Raw genomic sequence first — 20142 nt, 5'->3', positions numbered from 1 at the left:
GCAACTCCCCAAATGGTAATTATTGTTAAATGCAGAACAATTTGTAACAGTCTAAAATAATAACCTAGATTAATTTTGGGTATTATTTGCTCAACAAGAATTTATGGAGTGTTAACTCTGTGTCTGTCCCTCTGCTAGACTCAGGGATAGAAAAAGTGAACAAGATGGGTTCAACTACTGTCATAGACTTAATAATCATGCAGGGGGCAAAGGAAAGCAAATGAGCAATGACAGTGCTGTTAAAAGATACTTTGGGAAATTGCAGGAGGACCATCTGAGTAAGGGAAGTAAATCATAAATCTAAGCTGAGATTTAGAGCAGGCCAAGTGGGGGAGGGGGTGGAGTGGTCATATTTTATTATAGAACATGTATATACATCACTCATATAATCAATTTTAGCAAATCTTGTTTTGGAGTCTTTCTGTAAACATCTTATCTGCTCTATTCAATCATTGGCTGATATGATGGTTATTTTATGAAATTTTCTCCACCTACTTAGAATCCAAATTCTATTCACTTTCAGCAGCACCAACCACAGTACCAACTCACTTCTCAAAGCTCCCTAATCATTTAAATCCACATCCATATTCACCATGTAAAACAGAATTGAATTAGACATGGTCATAGAATTGTTATCTAAGTGTTTTATGTGCACAAGTTTTATTCTTCTCGAATAGATTTTGAGCATATTAAAAGTAAGAAACATGTACTCTTTTATACCCCCTAGCACAGTATTATTCAATATTTTGTACTGGAAACCACAGAAAAAAATATGAATTACATTGAGATACAGTATGGACATGTATAATGCATTCTGTATTTTCCATTCCATCCTATTTCATTTTCTTTTTTTGAAAAATGCTGGTTATAACCCACCAAATTGATTTTATGACCCTAAATTGATTTCCTTATGAAAATTTGAAAAATACTTCTCTAGAATTTACAGTACAATGTTGGGCACAGATTTAGGGGTCAATTAAAAAATAAAACCACTTGCTAATTGATCTGTTTAATCAGAATCTTACTTTCAGCCACACAGGCGAGAAGGCCTTTGAACTCCCAACTTACATTGCCTGGTATATTAGGAAGGTAGGAAAATTAAAGGAGGCAGAGCCATTTTCCCCAGCATCGTGGTTTTTGTCAGTCAAAGATCCAGTTCTCTTTATCCCTAGTGTGGAGTGAGAAACAAAGCTCAAAATAGGAGGTGAAACACGTGACTTATGGTCATGAATCAAATCTTCACGGCATTTCTTTTGTATTGCTTGAAGTGTTTGGTGAAGAACAGAGTCAAATGTCAAATGCAGATGATTTGGGAATTATCAGTTATTCTGAATTCTGCACATTTATCCTGTTTTATGAGTTTATAATAACAATAACTGGAGCTTGAGGAACACAAAAAGGAAATGATTAATTCTGCAGGGGTTGGGTATGGGTGTGGGGACTGCAGAAAAAGAGTGGTGGATGGTTTTGGAAGACTTCACAGAACAAGTAAGTGAGGAACTGGTGACTAGTGATGACAAAGAAACAAAAAGGAACTCAGAAAGAGTAGGGCTCAGAAGTTTGAGGAGGAAGATAATGCATTTGGCTTTAGACAAGCCAGGGTTCATTTAAAGGAAACCATTTTGAGAAGTTTTTATAAAATCAGTGGAAAATAGAATACACTGAAAATTATATAATCTGGTGTAAAATTGTGCTAGAGTAAATTATTTTATACACTGTCCTCATGAAATTACTTATGAACCTGATTCAAGTTGGCTGGAATAAGACTACTGCCACAAATATTAAAAATTGGCTCCAGGAATGTAAATATCAGCAATGATAAATGGCAATGTATTAGATATAGGGAGTTATCTAAAGGCATGGTTGGTACAAAGGCTACCCTTGTTTAAAAGCATTATTAATGAGCTAGAAGAGGAATTTAACAGATGATACATAAGAAAGATTAGAAGAATAACACAAATGGATAGATGGGGATACATTTAAATTGTGTTTGGAAGATGACTATATTTGTGGGTAATTAATAAAAACACAGATATTCAATGGCTAGGGGGAAAATATAGAAAACTACAAGAACAAAATAGGTATAGGATGCAAATAGGCACCAAATTAAATTTATTTTACAATAAGATATAATGAAACTTAGATTAATACATTACAAAGAGGTAATTTGTCTGAAACAGTGCAGTAACAGTTTTCCCCCCACAACCCTTGGGAGTCTAAGTCTAATATAATGCAGAACATTAGTAATAATTGGTGCAGGATATGGAATAACAGGCGACAAAAAACCTGGTCAGTCAGGCTGATTAGTAGTTTTTATGTCTTTGAAAACTCATATAAAAGGCACTATTTGACATCATAACTGTGCAGGTCTGAAAATAAAATAAAATAAAATTGAATTTTGAGAACTATGGCTCTTACTTTTCTTCCAGCATTTTGGGTAGCTGTATGCATCCAGTGAAATGTTGCTAAAGATGAGAGATATTGTGAAAGTAAATTTTCCTCTGAACATGTACAAGGGGAATTATTTCTAGAAGTACTTTAAAGAAATCTGTTTTGTTTAAAATTAATGTAGGGGTATAAACTAAATGGATAGACTTTTTCCCCATCTTTGCTCTATTTTTCTTTTTATGCATATCTTTTTCTGATTACAAAGTAGTATTTATTATAAAAAATAATAAAATAAGAAAGCACAAATAAGTAATTTAAATTATTCATAATATCCATAATATCATCATTTAGGGCCACCCAGAGTTAACCTTTTAGTGTTTATTCATCTAATCTATTTTCTATGCCCATAGAAACAAAATAAAATTGGGAACACATTTCAAATATTGTTTGGTAGGCTTCTTTTTCATTTGATAATAAATGATGAAAAATGTCTATGCTGTTAAATTGTCTTCTATAACATGATTTTAGTGGCTACATAGTGTTTTATCACATGGATGTGGCATATTTTATTTAATAGCATTTTATTTTGCATGTGAGTTGCCTATGACTTTTAGCTGTTATAAATAACAATGATGAACATCCTTTCACATAAACCTTTGTTCACTTGATTTATTGTAATCTAAATGATATAATATAATTTGTAGGACTGGAATTGTTGGATTAAGGAGTATTAATGCTTTTTATAGCACTGAATATGTATTTCCAATATTCCTTCCATAAAAGTTTGGGAAGGTTCAGTAATTAGCCCGAAGTTATGCCACTAGTAGGATCGTCAGTAAATAAAACAGAAGCATAATTATTTGACATTAACAATCATGTGCATCCAAGGTGCATGTACAGGACACAAGTATGAAAATATACATAACCATTTGGTGCTAGAGCTAAGAAAAGTTTTAGGAAGGGTGCAAAGAGTAGACTTAAGAAAATGTGATCTGTAAACAATGCCACAGTCTTCCCTGATGATCTAAAGTATACTAAATACATAGCAGGTGTGCAGAGAGTACCCCTTCTACACAGATGGTAAAAATCACTAGTTGAAAGCAACACAGTTTTCCAGGGACTTGCAGTCCTAGAACCCTGCTATGTTAGTCAGGATGCTCCAGAGAAACAGAACCAATAGGAGATGGTCTCTCTGTCTGTCTATCTACCTGGTTTATGAGATTATGAAGGCTGAGAAGTCTCATGATCTACTCTGCAAGCTGGAGACCCAGTAAAGACAGTGGTGTAATTTGAAGGCCTGAGAGCTGGAGAGCTGAGGGTGTAGACTACAGTCTAAATCTGAAGGTCTGAGAGCACCAAGGGCAGAAGATCAGTGCTCCAGCTCAAGCAGTCAGGTGGAGAGCCAATGAATCCCTGCCTTCTCCACATTTTTGTTCTTGTCAGGCCCTCAAGGGATTAGATGATGCCTACCCACTTCAGGAAGGGCAGTCAATCTGCTTTATTCAGTCTACCAATTTCAATGTGAACCTATTCTGGAAACACCCTCACAGACACACCCCAACATTATGTTTAGCCAGATATCTGGGCATCTTGTGATCTGGTCAAGTTGACAGATAAAATTGTTGACACCTCCCCAACAGAGTGAGCCAGAGAGCCACTTCTTAAATGACTAGAATTGAAGCATGAGCTAAAATTTATTTGCCTTCCTGGTGAAAATACTATGCATTAAACATTTCAACTTACTAGGGCAAGGATAGGCAAATGTTTACTGTAAAGGGCCAGATAATGGGTCTTAATAGGGCTTCATTCAGGTCTCTTCTACTTCACATGTAGTAAATCAACTCTTCCATCAAGCTGATTATTCTGCTGTGTTTCTTACAGATATTATCTTGTACTTTGTTATGTAGATGGTGCCCTTCCTTCCTCTCTACAGCTGATGTATATCAAGGGTGTTTCCTATTATCATAGTCCTTCAGTGACTTCTATGTGATTCTAGAGGTAGAGCAGGGGTTGAATGCCATTTAGCACTTGTGCTTAATGTATTTCTCTGGAATCTGAGGAATGTTTTTAAGTTTGAAGCTGGGTGCTCTACCAGCAGTCTGTCCAGGTATCCCCTGTATCTTCTTCTTCATAGTCTTCCTTCAATTCCTGCTTGAAAGAAACTACCTGATTCCCAGTGGGTGGGTTAAATTTAGATCCAGGCTAATCAGGCAAAGCACAGGATTAGGAGTTGAGACATGATTTTTCCTCTCAAATCTGTCACCAATTATATATATGACCTCGTGCTAGTCACAATCTCTCTAGGCCAGGTTCCTTATCTGTATTAAGGAGTCTGATCTAGACTGATGGTTTTCAAACCAAGATCCCATGTAACTTGGGCCCTTTATGAGTGTGACTGGGGTTTTTAGACATGGAAATGGGGTAATGGCCTGGCTTTTCCCAACTCTCAAAAAACAAGATACCAAATAGACATTTTTTTTCTCAATTTAAGGCTCTTTACCCATATATTTTTCTTAAGTCTTTCTAATATATATATATATATATATATATATATATATATATACATATACACACACACACACACACACACATATATTGTGGCTATTTGGACTAGCAGATGAAAAGCACATATGAAAAAGTAGATGATTCTCATTTGAAATATTTGGGAACAACCGATTATTTCAGTTTTGAGAATATGTGTGCTCATGGTAGTGATTTTATACTGTACACATATAGTCATATTTTGTTTAAGTAAAACTGTTCTCAGTTCACATGGTATTAAAATATATGAATATTTTTGGTATTCTGAAAAGGTGCTTCCCATGTGAGCAAGTTTGAGAACCACTGTTCATATGTGTTTGTGGTTTGGACTTCATATTGCATACTTACAATATAGCTATATTTCTTCTGGCAAAATTGTTCTCAATTCATATGAAATTAAATATATCAGCACTTCACAATATATTGCAAAGAATACCATGAATTTCCAGGTGCTTTCCATCTGGACAAGTTTGAGGATGATGAGAGATATTCTATAAGGTTTCTCCCAGCTTTTATTGAAATTCTTCATTTTTAAAAGTGTCTCCTTAAGTTGTTCCTTCTGTTCACCACTCTCCCTTGCCATTTTTTTTTAAACCAAACATCAGCTTCTTTAGTATCCTGCCGTTATCTGTTCCCTACACATCCTACCCAGGGCAGGAGAGTCCTTTTGTTATGAACATAGCACCAATGGGAAGGGATGGCTGTTTTCCAGAATCTCACTGCTATTATACCATTCTGCCATTTAGCTCTGGGCTCAAGACTTACAGTTTGATTGAAGATCCCAAACAATGTGTCAGTCTAACTTTTAGGCAAACATGTTGAAATTCAACCCATAATGGGATTATTTTTCTTTTGAAGTCTAAATGGGCGACAAGGCTGGAGACCTATCTCTGCCTTATGATTTTTGACAGCAGTTGGAGACTGCCTTGTTGTGGTGTTTTTGTACCTTATCAGTTTAGCTAGTTTGGAACTATTTTCCCCTGAATCTCCTTGCCTGTGTGTCCTGGGTGAGAGTTTGAGGACAAGATAAATTTGCTGGGCACTGGGAGCTACTGCAGCTTGTGCATGTTGTCGCTGATCTGTTGATTCCCATTTGTCCTCTCAGGTTCCAGTTTGTCCTCCTTCTTCCCTGTGTCGCATCTACTATATCTTCCCGACCACTGGTCCAGTTTGAGAACCAATGTTCAGTCACTGACATGACTTTAGGCAACATCCTTCCATAGATTCATCAGCTCTCACAATTGTGTAAGGTCTAATTCCTGCAGTAATTTCCTCATTCCACAGTGATTCTGCTTCCCTGATGGAATTCTATGTGATACACGTGCCAATGGCACTGTCTGCTTTTTCAGCTTTGCTTTACCATGAAGAGGTGTGGCATGAAGGAAGGAACACATACATGCCTTTTCTTTCCCTAGAGCAGACCGACAGAAGCATGCATTGGAGCCCACTTCTCTGAAGAGCTCTGCTGGCTGATATGACTCAGGGAAACACTCTTTGAAGGACACATGGATTGGATGAAATGGATAAAAAGTTGAAAAGAAAACTTGTCAACTAAAAAGATCATCTCCTCCTTGGCTTCAAAGTCATGGCTCACCTCCACTCATTTTCAAAATGTTACTTCAGTCTGGTTTTATAATTTCTATGGTCCCTTACATCTCAGAAACTCAGCAGGGTTTTCTATTTAGAGTGTCCCACAAGGTGTGAAGCATGCTGAACTCTCATCTAGACTCTCTGGGGAAGAATTTGCTTCCAAGCTCATTGAAGTTGTTGCAATATTCAGTTCTTTATGACTGTAGGACGGAAGTCCCTGTTTCTTCCTGGCTGCTAACTGGGGGTCAAGTTCAGGTCTTAGGGGCATCTCCTTCCTCTGATCCTTGCACAGGGTCCCCTCCATATTCAAAGCTAGCAATGGCACATGTCAAATCCTTCAGCTTTGGGTTTCTCTGATTTCTCCTTCTGCCTACTTTTTTTTTTTTTTTTTTTTAGTAATGGAAAAACTCTACTTTTAAAAGACTCGTGATTAATCAGGATTTTCATCTGCAAAATTCTTATACAATAGTACCTGGATTAGTGTTTGAATAACCAGGGACAGGAATCTTGGTGGGCCATCTTTAGAATTCTGCCAACCACGATTGTCCTCCAGAATCAAGCCTGATTGTACAGAAATGAAATGGAGACCCTTGAGAAGTTTCAGTAGTAATTTTGGATAGAATTAAAGGACCTCAAACTAAAGTCTGTCTTCTAGTAGGTAATGTTACAGCAAAGCTCCAGAGTAAATCACTAACCATAACAAATACAGAAGAGTTAACCTTCTAATTATTTTTATGCGAATACAGGCTACTTCACAGTAATTCATAAGTGAATTTCACTTAGAAATAACAATTTGACAAAAATATAAAATGTCTAAACCTCCAAACATTGAGTTACCTCTAAACACTGATAGGGGTTTTATTTATTTAATTTTGTTGTTAAATCTTAAACTGGGGATAATTTTCATAATCAAGTTATTGCGCTTACCCTTTTAATACTAATTTGTGGGTTGAAAATACTGATATTTAAATATGTGAATTACATACACACATGTGCACTTTTATCTGATTCTGCTTAAAAGCTACAATCTTCCACGGCTGACTCCCACTTTATTATTTGGAACTCCATCACTGTAGGAACGCAGATAAGTTCAAAGAAACAACAGGATTCTGAAGCCAAAATACACTAATTTCATCCTACTGAAGGGAGACAGTTGTGTCCCACTGAGATGATGGAGTTCAGGCTACGAGGAAAGTTCAGGCAGGCGGGCTGTAGCATCTCCCTGCTCTGTAGTATGCAGCTTCTATCTGGCGCTCCCTGGAGCTGGGAATTTACCACAAACACTGCCTTGGGGAACAGCGTTAGCAGCTGAGAAACTGCAGAAACAAGCTGCTTCTCAGCGACTCCCAGATACTATCAGAATGCAAGAAAATAATTAAAATCCTAATTAAGTAGTTTCTCATCTGGCTCATTTGAAGATGCTCCAAAATGGTCAGATTTAAGGCACGGTAAACAGCTGAAGTGTTAAATTTGCTTGGTAGTTAAAATCTTTGTGAGGGGTCGGGTTTACATAAGGAATGCAAGATGGAGAGTTGAGACACTATCTGCACAATTCAAAGGCCAAACAATTTTGTTTGTGTTATTTGTATCTTTCAAGTGAAAGCCTGTTTTCATTTTACTTTTTGTTTGCACCAATACTGATTTCTTTTTAGTTTTTAGCATAGTATTGTGTGAGGAATAACTTTCATATTCAATAAATGACATGGAGAATATGGGAGACAGGTTGAAAAAAATCCAAAGAATATGATGAGATTTCAAATAATAATTAAATTTGTCAAAATGTTTCTAATTTTGGCATTTTTACTCATAAAATTATACAGTTATATATATTTTACTACTTTGTATTAGTTTAATGCTAAATAGCTGAAATAACAAAATACATAAAATCTATTTACATTTATAAATAAAATTTAATCTTGGCTTTGTATTTTGGAGGATGATTTTCTTCTGGCCACCTTCTCCCAGTTTTACTTTACTTCTCCTCCTGTATGGATCCAATAAGAACCAAACATCACTGTTTTCCAGAGATGTTGTTTTTTAGGAGACATCTGTTAAAATTATATCACAAAAATGCATCCAGCAAGTCTAAACATACTAAACTGTAACCTTTGAGCTCTGTGTGGGGGCGTGTGTGCACATACTATAGAGATTACTCAGTAATGATTTGTTATGTTATTATTCTATTATTTTGAAATTGCTATTTAAAGGTGACATGCATATACCAATATTTAGATGTTTAAGTATCAAATGTCATAATTAATGTTAGCTCCCAGAAGATTTTTAAATAGGAGTATGTATCTCCTGTGATTCCCACCCTTTTCAGAACTCAGATCCACCCTTTTGCTGGTTTCGCTGCTGCCAAACCTTACCTCTGGGACTCTTTTCATTGCTTCCTTTCCTTGCTTCTTCCTCCCACTCTTCCTCTCTTATCCAAAACTTTCCATGGGAGAAAAGTGTAGGGCTTAAAAGTGTGGACTTTGGGCCAGGCGTGGTGGCAAAGACCGTAATCCTAGGACTTTGGAAAGCTGCAGCAGGAGGATTACTTGAGCCCAGGAGTTTGAGGTTGCAGTGAACTATGATGATGCCACTACACTCTAGCCCAGGTGACAAAGAGTGAGATCCCATCTCAAAAAAAACAAAAAACAAAAAACAAAACAAACAAACAAAAAAAACCCCAAAAAACAAAAAGTGTGGACCTAGGAACTGGACTGCCTGGTTTGAATCCCAGCTGTGCCACTTACATGCTGTATAGTATTGGGTTAGTCATTTAATCTTGCACCTGTTTCCTTAACTGGAAAATGGGGATAATATTAGCATTACCTTATAGGATTATTGTGAGCAGTGAATGAGTTTAGCACATAGAATGCACTTTATAGTGGTTAACTAATATTATTTCCATTAGATTATTATTTCTTGAACTCTGGTGTACATTAAACGAAACTCCCTACTTCCTTTGCCTTGTCATCTCTTTCATCTCCTGGCCTCAGCTAATGCTTAGATTTTTTTCTGAGGACAACTCAAACAACTCAAGTAAAGCTGGCTCTTTCTTTCAAGTCTAGCTTACCTCCGTCACTTCCCATCTAGTACTCTTGCACTATAAGCAAAAACTCCTCCTCTTTTGAAGTCTCGATCAGTGTTTCCTTTCATCTACCTCCCTTCTACTCAGGTTTCCACATTTATTGAGACTTTGACACCTGGTTTATGGTTTTTCTCTCTTCTGTAAGCCAGTATACTGGCACATTTCAGTGTGCATGTGGAAGACTCATCCAACACTCCAGCTTCCCAACACAGTTATCCCCCCTCATCTGTGGTTTCATTTTCTGTACTTTAGTTACCCATGGTCTACTGTGGTCCATAAATATTAAATGGAAAATTCTAGAAGTAAGTAATTCATAAGTTTTAAATTGCACACTGTTCTTAGTGGCATGATGAAATCTCACGCCATACTGTTCCGTGCCTCCTGGGATGTGAATTATCTTTTGGTCCAAAGTACCCATGCTGTACACACACACTCCTTGCCCATTAGACACTTAGTAGCCATCTTGGTTATCAGATCGACTGTCTCAGTATTGTTCTCTTTTATTATTTGTTATTTTTGTTAACCTCTTACTGAACCTAATTTGTAAATTAAACTTTATCATAGGTATGCATGTATAGGAAAAAACACACTATACATAGGGTTTGGTACTATCCTCAGTTTTAGGCATCCACTGGGGGTCTTGGAAAGTATCCTTCTGGGATACGAAGGGACTAATATAATTGATCTCCTTATTCTGATGACCTTCATCCTCTTAACGCTTCAGCCCCACACCAGACATTGTCCACTCAGATCTGCTCTATCTCAAAAATCATACACTTAGATATCTTATTATTTGACCATAAGGATGGTCAGTGGGAGATGCCAAATGAGCAACTGCTCTATCCAGACTATAAATTAAATTCTTGACAACAAGGCTTGGGCCTTATGGTTGCTCATATGCCTTCCCCACAAATCACATCATAGGAGTTTAAGATCTTATTTGATTGACTTACTGATTGATAACTTTCCAAGCCCACTTGAGTAAACTGATACCTATTCTTTTTCTTTCTCTCAGTGGAATTGGAAATAGAAGTTCTTATTACATGTAGCCAATATTTAGTAGCAGAGACTATTAATATTACTCCACGTGAACATAGGTATAGGCAATACTTTCTGAAGAAGTGAATTATATTTTCATGGAAATATTCTGATTTCCTTTACTTCCTCATACTAGTTTCCAGATAGGTTAGATTACTTTCAGATAATTCTTGTGGCTAGTCACAACTCTAGGAGCAATATGTTGGAAGGAATGGGGACAAAAGAGATTACAATATTGGATGCCATTGTAGCAGAATATTCTAGATTAAAGTTAAGAAACCTGCTGTATGTTGTAAAGTTACTACACCAACATCATCTTAGTTTTCAGAACCTGAATTCTAGGACTTTCTCCTTACCTGTATTTTTTGCTTCTTATAATGCATTTTTATAATACAAAAACAATATATTATTGTTAAGTATTCGAAAAAAAGAAAAGCAATAAAGAGAAAAGAAATACCACAATTTTACAACAATATAATGTTTTTCAGTATAATAATATAAATGCCTTTTGCTAGGTACTTAATACATGTATAATACATGCAGATATATACTTCCTCTTTTACAAAGAAAAAATCATTAATACTATTCACAGTATTTTGTAACTTTTTTTCCTATTTAATAATATACATTCAGCCCTCTGTATCCATCGTTTTTCACATCCACAGATTCAACCAACCGGAAATCAAGAATATATGGAAAAAATGTATCTGTGTTGAACACATACAGACATTTTTATCTTGTTATTCTCTAAATAATACAGTATAATGATTATTTAAGCAGTAGAATTTACATTGTATTAGGTATTATAAGTAATTGGAGATGATTTAAAGTATATGAATGTGCACAGGATACAGTAAAATACTACACCATTTTATATCAGAGACTTGACCATCTGTGGATTTTGACATCAGTCACTTCCTGGAATCAATTCCCCACAGAGGCTGAGGGATGATAGTATATTTTTCACCTTTCCATGTTAATAATTATACCAATAACATCATTTACAGAGTGTTTGATATTCAACTGTATAGATATATATCATTTAACCAAACCACTATTGTTGAACACATAGGTTGTATCAAGAATATTGTATTGAAGCCTTTGCATACTACGTTTTTTTTTAGAGACAGGGTCTCGCTCAGTCACCCAGGTGGAGTGCAGTGGCCTGATCATAGGTCACTGCAACCTTGAACTCCTGGGCTCCAGCAATGTTCCTGGCTCAGCCTCTGGAGCAGCTGGGGCTACAGGCACGCAACACCACAGCTGGCTAATTTTTAAAAATTTTTTTGTAGAGACAGAGTTTGGCTATATTGCCCAGCCTGGTCTTGAACTCCTGTCCTCAAACAATCCTCCCACCTTGGCCTCCCAAAGTGCTGGGATTACAGGCATGAGCCACTGTGCCAAGCCTTCGCATACTTCTTGTAACAACTTCCTTGGGTTACATTCCTAAGTTAATTCCTAGATCAAACTGTATATACTTTAAAATGTTTTAAACAGTCCACAAAGAATACATGGTAGTTGATAAAAACATCCAATTTAGTAATATACAGATTCAAATATATATTTGTGTAGTCATACTCTCTATATCAAATATTACTAGAGGGAAATTTTGCAAAGATATTTAATATTTTCCTTAGACTAATTCCTGGATATGTTGCTGGGCCTCAGGATGTGCGTTTTGAAAAGCTCTTGGCATACATTGCCAAATTGTCCTCCAGGGAGTATGCATGCTTCTTCTGGCATGGATGAGATATATGGCTGCTGAGTGAGTTCTAGACCAAGCAGTCATAAACCTCTAGAGGTCACAAAGCCAATATAAGTCTCACCTGGCTAAAATGAAAGCATTAGTAGCTGTTTCTTCCTTTCTGGAGACTAGAGGAGAATCTATCTCCTTGTTCATTCAGTTGGTTGGCAGAATTCAGTTCCTTGTGGTTGTAGGATTGAAGACCCCGTTTTATGCTGCCTCTTGGGTGAAAAGTGTTCCTAGCTGTTAGAGCCCACCTGCACTCATGGCTTCAAAGCCAGCATTGAGCCTAGTCTGATGCTTTGAATCTCTCCTGCTGCATCTCTCTGACTCACGATTCTGCCTTGCTCTTTTACTTTAAGGGCACATATGATTACTTTGGGCTCACTCAGATGATCCAGGACAATCTCTCCATTTTAAGGTCAACTGATCAGCAATCTTCATTGTATCTGCAACCTGATTTCTTTTTGCCACATAAGCTAACATATTCATGGATGTACACACTGGGGCAAAGATAATTAGGGCCAACATTACAACTGAGCACACCCTCTCTTTCTCTCCGCCTCTAGAATACAATGTTTAAGACAGGTATAATGTTGATCTTCATATTTCTTTTGTTTAGAACAGTGATCAGCATAAATAGTGTAAATAAGACTCTGCTAATAATACAAGAATAAAATTTTCATCCAATAACCTGATTAAACTGTACCACTAAGCCTCCATTCCAATATCTTTGTATTTAAGTGCCTGTTGCAGGTGGCTTTAAATTTTTCTGAGAAGAAGATTTTGACATAAATAAATAACATGTATCTTTTAAAATGCCCCATTAACCTTTTGTATAATGCTATTTTCCCTTTTTTGTATGTTATTTTGTACACTGACCTTATTCTTCTTAATAACTTCTTTCATTTTCCTTCTCGTACTTCCTGTGGATTTGAAAAATACAACCACCACCAAGTGGGAATTGAGGTATAGAACATTTATGTGATTCTCAAAGATACGCCCAGAACTATAGTGATTGCACAACTAATTCTGTAGGGGCATCCCCATCACAGAACCAAATAATCTCTCTTTGTCTTTTTCTCTTATCGTGGTAACATAAATATGACATAAAATTTGCCATTTTACTCATTTTTAGGTATACAATTCAGTGGCATTAATTGTATTCATACCATTGTGCAACCATCACCATGTTTCCAAACTTTTTTGTCACTGCAACATTAAACTCTTTTTAAAAACTCTGTAGTTAACTAATTTCAATCTTTAATAATTTTCTGAAATTTAAATATTTCTACTCCTAAGAAAAATCACTGCCATTTTGTTATTAATTCAAAATAATCTTATCATCAGCAATTTAAATATCGAGATAATAAAATTTATCTGTTTCTTTTTACAAGTTTATCAGATTCTTCTGTATCTCAGGTGATTTTTTTTTGTTAATATTCTTGAATAGAAACAATATTCTCCAGGTAAATATTTATAAACAACTTTTTTTCCTAAATAAACAAAACAGTAAACGATATTTAGAAGACTTTTAAATGTACTTCTAATACTAATGGCCAGAGTACTTTTTAAGAAAATCATTTGATAAGTAGATGTAGAACACATTTGCCTGGCTATTACCCAAAATATAAATACAAGTGACATAAACCTAAATATAACCTCATTTGTTAAAGAACAAATTTCAGTAAAAGTATGTTGTTCTACTTACATGACATTTAATGGAATTAAATTACAAAATTGCCATAAGAATCTCATTATAAGCTTGTCTTTCCCATAAGAAGGCCCCATAATTTTACCCAAAAAGATCTTTGTGAAATGATAAGAAATGGTAATTATACATTATTACTATAATGCAATACTATAATTCTAGTGTAAAACTAACTGGTGGTAGAATGATGGTGTTAATTACAAACAATTGGAACTTAGAAATTATTTCCTACATACTAATTTTAGAATTAAGTAAGGAGATCAAATCTCTTTTTATTCATTCTGACCCAGAAAGCTTTGACTGTAAATATTTTTCTGTACATATATACATGTGTGCACACACACAATGTAATTAATCTGAATCTTTGGATTAATTGCAGTTTGAGGGCTGTAATGTCTCTTTGTGTTTTATCCTTTTCAAGTAATGTATTATTGTTTTTATTTTAATACTTCTTGAAAGCAGATTAAACTTAGATTTCACTAAGAACAAAATTTTGGTATTATTTTGTAACTTTTGTAAATTTTCTGTTATAAAGTCTTCTTGGAGTTCTATTTACAAAAGTGTTATTAAAGTTTTTTACCTTTAAATTTAACTTTTATGTTTTTTGCATATTTTTCATTAACTGACCAAGACTTGGTTAATTTATCTCTTAAATATAATCTTTGAATGGCATTATGATTGTCATTACAGTCGAATTGACATTAGGTGTAACACAAAAAGTTTTAAACATTATTATTTGTACTACAATTTTGATTAGTTTAAATATTTTAAGTTTAAAACATGAATTATGGCATCTTTTGCAAAGGATTTTATATGTTACAAATTCCAATTTGTTAAATATAAGGGGAGTATAATTCCCATATAATTACCAATATTTCTAAATTATGAAAACACTATTTTTGATTCAATAACTTGCTGAATTTACTAACGTAAAAAATAATAAGGGAAATTAAGAAGAGAAAATGAGTTTCTCTTCACAAACAGATAGGTTTTGACCTAATATATTAAATGGGTTATAAAATTTATTTTAGCCAACTGAGTTCTACTATCTGTTACGCTGGAGTAATAGTCACATTTAATTTGTTTTATTAAAGTGCACTTTAGCTTTAGTTTACTTCCTGATGGCTCTTGAAACAAGATATTAGTTGATTCACTTGAATCAATCTAATTAAACAGCTATGATTGAGAAATGAAAGTTAGGGAGTCTTTTTTTCTAATATGTGGACATTATTAATGTCAAAAATTGCTTCTGGAAGGATGTGGTACCGTGAAAGTTAACATATAAATTTGCAGAAAAATAGAAGTAGTTTTACCTGCAACAAATTGTTTGAATTTATATGAATAAATGTGTAGCTGACAGCTTCCCAGGACAGTCTCCCATCACACTGTACAATTCAAGGATCCACAGACATCTGGAATAAGTAAGTTTAATAAAAGCCTTTTTTCTATTAACCACGTGCCTCCTGAATCCTGTTATCTCAATATATTTTCTATCATAAATTTGAAGCTCTCTTCCTATGCAATATAATTTAGTCCAAAGATGTAATAAACTTAAAGATGAACAAATTAAAAGAAAATGTCAAAACAACTTTCTGATCAATATTAGAAACAAGAAAACATCTTGTTTAAAGAAACCTCAAGGAGATTGGAAATGGACATTTCTAGAAACTGAGGGAGAGAATTAGAATAGTCAATCTGGGGATAATATGAAACTTATAATCCACTAACAGCAGAGAAGCAGGATAGGGTGTTGATATTCTCTCACCTGCTTCTCTCCCTTGTTTTGTCTACTGCTGTTAACATTCATGTAAATTTTCTAATCCTTCCTTAATCTTCACTTGTTAATGAAAACAGTGTTTGTTGCTTTTAGAATATTATGGAATTATAAACATGTACTCTAATTCTGCCTCCTTCTCAGTCTATATTTGGGGAGATGGTGTCAAAGCCCTGAGGAAAAATCAAAGACAGCCGCTTTCTTTTTAAATTCAATATTGTTTACAGGGATTAGATTTAAAACTGCTTTCAAGGAGACCTCAACATTGTGGAAAGTGGATTAGGAATAAATCAAATTCATTTACTAGTTTGGGTTACATGGTGTTAAAAGTATGAATATTTAGTGGTTATCTATAGTAAAGTGTGTGTCTATCTACAAAAAAATCTTTGGGTATATTGAACAAAAAAAGGTGAAGAAACTTTGGTTGTTTCTTAAAATAATGGACAAACTTCATTTCATAAACTATGAAGAGATGGAGTCTTGTGGAATTAAAGAAGAAAAACTCATTTTATACCAAATCTAGCTAACGTTTGAAGTGTAAAGTGGCTCCTTCTCTTCACAGATGCCTCCTTGCAGTCCGAGGATGGGATATAAACGGGAGTTTTGGTGGTGTGAGATGATGGATGAGGGTCTCCTCTGGTTGCCAGAGGATCTGTGACCAGCACAAAAACTGCTTGGTCTGGGTTAATTAATTGCAGGAACAGTTTATTCAGATGCAGGGCAAGCACCTTGGCTAAAATCTCAGCATCTGTGTTGATTAAAGATCTGAGGCTGAAGAAAGCACATAGTTGGGGGTCTTAGATAGGTTTGGGAGCCATATGGGCTTCTTTTAATGAGGGAGGGCTTCTGTGATCCAAGTCTCAGAGCTGTGTTGTTCTAATCAGCATTAATGGAGCATCTCTTGCCCAGCATAAGTCACTTCACAGTACTATGAGGGCAATAATTTTTCCTGGTTATTTGTTTCAATACTCCATTCAGGATTTCACCATTATTTTTCATTTCCTGCAGACCTGGTGACAAAACAGGGTGCAAAACCTTGCTGACCTTGTTTAAGTCCAGGGCAGATTCTTTTTTGAATTTATCTCCTTTGAATGTCATTATCAATGAAATGTCTACTAGGCTATTATGATACCTTTAAGATGTGAGTTGTAGAATGCATATTCTCTGAAATTTTATCTTCAGAATAGTATGTCTGTAATCAGTTTTTCTTGGCTTTAACTTTCTGTTTATTATAGCTATGGAAAGAAGGACCCAGAGGTTCAAATGAAAAGCGAATAATAAAAACAATGGAAAAATAGAAGCTGAATCCAAAATCAAACTTCTTTAGGATGCACAATCCCCTGGTACATTCATAATTTGGTAAAATTATGCCTTGATTGCTTACAAAACTACGGAGCTTAAAGGATTTTTCAGAATTATAAAGTTACACTTCACAAGGGTCTTAAGTCAGTAGTGAGTCTAGATACTCACTTAGGGAAACAAAAGTTTAAACCCTTTATCTTTTTAAATTACCTAGTTTGTGGTATTCTGTCATAGCAGCAGCAAACAGACTGAGACAGACATTCACCAGAATTGTGTTAATTCTTTAAAGTTGGCCATTGTTGACAGATTAATTATATTGAGTCTTTTAAATCATGAGCATAGTATTTTTATCAGTTAACATAGGTCTTTGATTTCTTCAATCAGCATTTTATAGTCCTTAGCACTGACTGATCCTGCACATCTTTCTTAAGATTCTTATCTAAATATGTAATTTTTTGAACTATCTGAAATGGTACTGTTGTAAAATTTTGGTTTCTAATTTCTGTTGCTAACATATAATCACAGAATTGATTTTTATAAGTTTTCTTGCCTTTTTTTTTAGTATTTGCCCAGTTTTATTGACATATAATTGGCAAATGAAAAATGTGTATAAGCAACATGATGTTTTCATATGAGTATACATTGTAAAATGATTACTGCTATCAAGATAATTAATGTATCAATCACCTCACATAATTACCTTTCTTTTGATGAGAATTTTTTTTGTGTTTGAAAACATTTAAGATTGATTCTCTTAGCATTTCAAGTATACTGTATAATACAGTATTAGTAATTATAGTCACTATGCTGTTAGACTTCCAGAACTTATTAATCCTGCATAACTGAAACTTTGCAACTTTTGACCAACATCTCTTCATTTCCCCCAACCTCTGGGCCCTGGCAACCACCATTCTACTCTCTGCTTCTAGGAGTTCTACGTTTTAGATTTCACATTTAAGTGAGATTATGCAGTAATCTCTGTGCCTGGTTTATTTCACTTTATATAATGTCCCCCAAGTTCATCCATGTTGTTGCAAATGAAAATATTTTCTTCTTTTTAAAAGCTGAATAATATTCCATTTTCTTTATCTATTCATCCCTTGATGAACACTAAGGTTGATTCCATATGTTGGCCATTACAGATAGTGCTGCAATGATCATCCTCGAAATACTGATTTCAACCCTTTTGAATATATACCACATAGTAGGGTTGCTGGATCATATCGTAGTCCTATTTTTAATTTTTGAGGAACCTCCACACAGTTCTCTATAACGGCTGAACCAATTTACATTTCTACCAACAGTGTACACGGGTTCCCTTTTCTTCACATCCCTGCCAACACTTGATATCTCTTGTCTTTTTCATAATAGGCATTGTGACAGGTGTGAGGTGATATCCCATTGTGGTTTTTATTTGTATCTCCCTGAAGACTAGTGATGTTGAACATATTTCTCATATACCTATTGGTCATTTGTTTTGAGAAATGTACATTCAGTTCCTTTGTCCGTTTAAAAAAATGACTTACTTGTTTTCTTGCAGTGAGTTGTGTGAGCTCCTTATATATTTTTGAATATTAATCTTTATCAGATATATGGTTTGCAAATATTTCCTCCCATTCCATAGGTTGTCTATTCACTCTTGTTGATTGTTTCCTTTGGTGCACAGAAGCATTTAAGTTCAATGTAATCTCATTTGTCTATTTTTGCTTTTGTTGCCTGTGCTTTCAGGGTCATATCGAAAAAATAATTGCCTGAAAGATCTGAATAGACATTTATCAAAAGAACTCATACAAATGGCCAAGAGGTAGATTAAAAAAATGTTCAATATCATTAGTCATCAGACAAATGCAAATCAAAGCTATAATGAGACGTCATCTCACTCTAGTTAAAATGGTTTTTATCAAAAAGACAGGCAATAACAAATGCTGGCAAGGATGTGGAGAAAGGGGAACCCTCATACATTGTTGGTGGCAATGTAAATTAGTGCAACCACTATGAAAATGTATGGAAGCCCCTCAAAAAACTAAAAATAGAACTACCATATGACCCAGCAATCCAACTGCTAGGTATACATTCAAAAGAAAGGAAATTAGTATATCAAAAAGACATCTGCATTCCCATGTTTATTGCAGCACTATTCACAATAGCCAAGATTTGGAATCAACCTAAGTGTCCATCAACAGATGAGTGGAATGGATGGAGAAAATGTGGTACATAAACACAATGGAATGTTATTCATTGTGTAAAAAAAAAGAATAAAATCCTGTCTTTTGCAAAAATATGGATGGAACTGAGAACATTATATCAAGTGAAATAAGCCACGCACAGGAAGACGAATCTTGCATGTTCTCACTCGTGTCTGGGAGCTAAACATTAAAACAATTGATTTCATGGAGACAGAGAGTAGAATGTGGTTACCAGAGGTTGGGAAGGGTAGTGGGAGTGGGGGTCAGGGGAATAGAGTGGGGATGGTTAATGGGTGCAGAAATGTAGTTAGTTTGATAGAATGAACAATATTTAGATATAATAACCAAAAAAAAGTCACTATAGTCAATAGTGAGTTATAGTATACTTTAACATAACTAAAAAAGTGAAATTAGAATGTTCCTAACACCAAGAAATGATAAATACTTGAGGTGACAGATACCCCAATTACTCTAATTTGGTTATTATACATTGTAGGCCTGTATCGAAACATCACATCTACCCTATAAATATACATAACTATTATGTACCCTTAATAATTAAAAGTGAAAAAATTTAAAAAATAAATTTAAAAAATTTTTAAAAATCATTGCCCAGACCAATGTTAAGAAGCTTATTCCTTTTGTTTTCTTCTAGCAGCTTTACAATTGCAGGTCTACTTTTTAAATCCATTTTGAGCTGATTTTTTTATAAGGTGTGAGATAAGGGTCCAATTTTATTCTTCTGCATGTGGATATCCAGTTTTCCTAGTATAATTTATTGAGAAACTA

This window comes from Lemur catta, chromosome 10, assembly GCF_020740605.2.
Source record: "Lemur catta isolate mLemCat1 chromosome 10, mLemCat1.pri, whole genome shotgun sequence".
NCBI lineage: Eukaryota > Metazoa > Chordata > Mammalia > Primates > Lemuridae > Lemur > Lemur catta.
Note: the sequence above shows the minus strand (reverse complement) of the source record.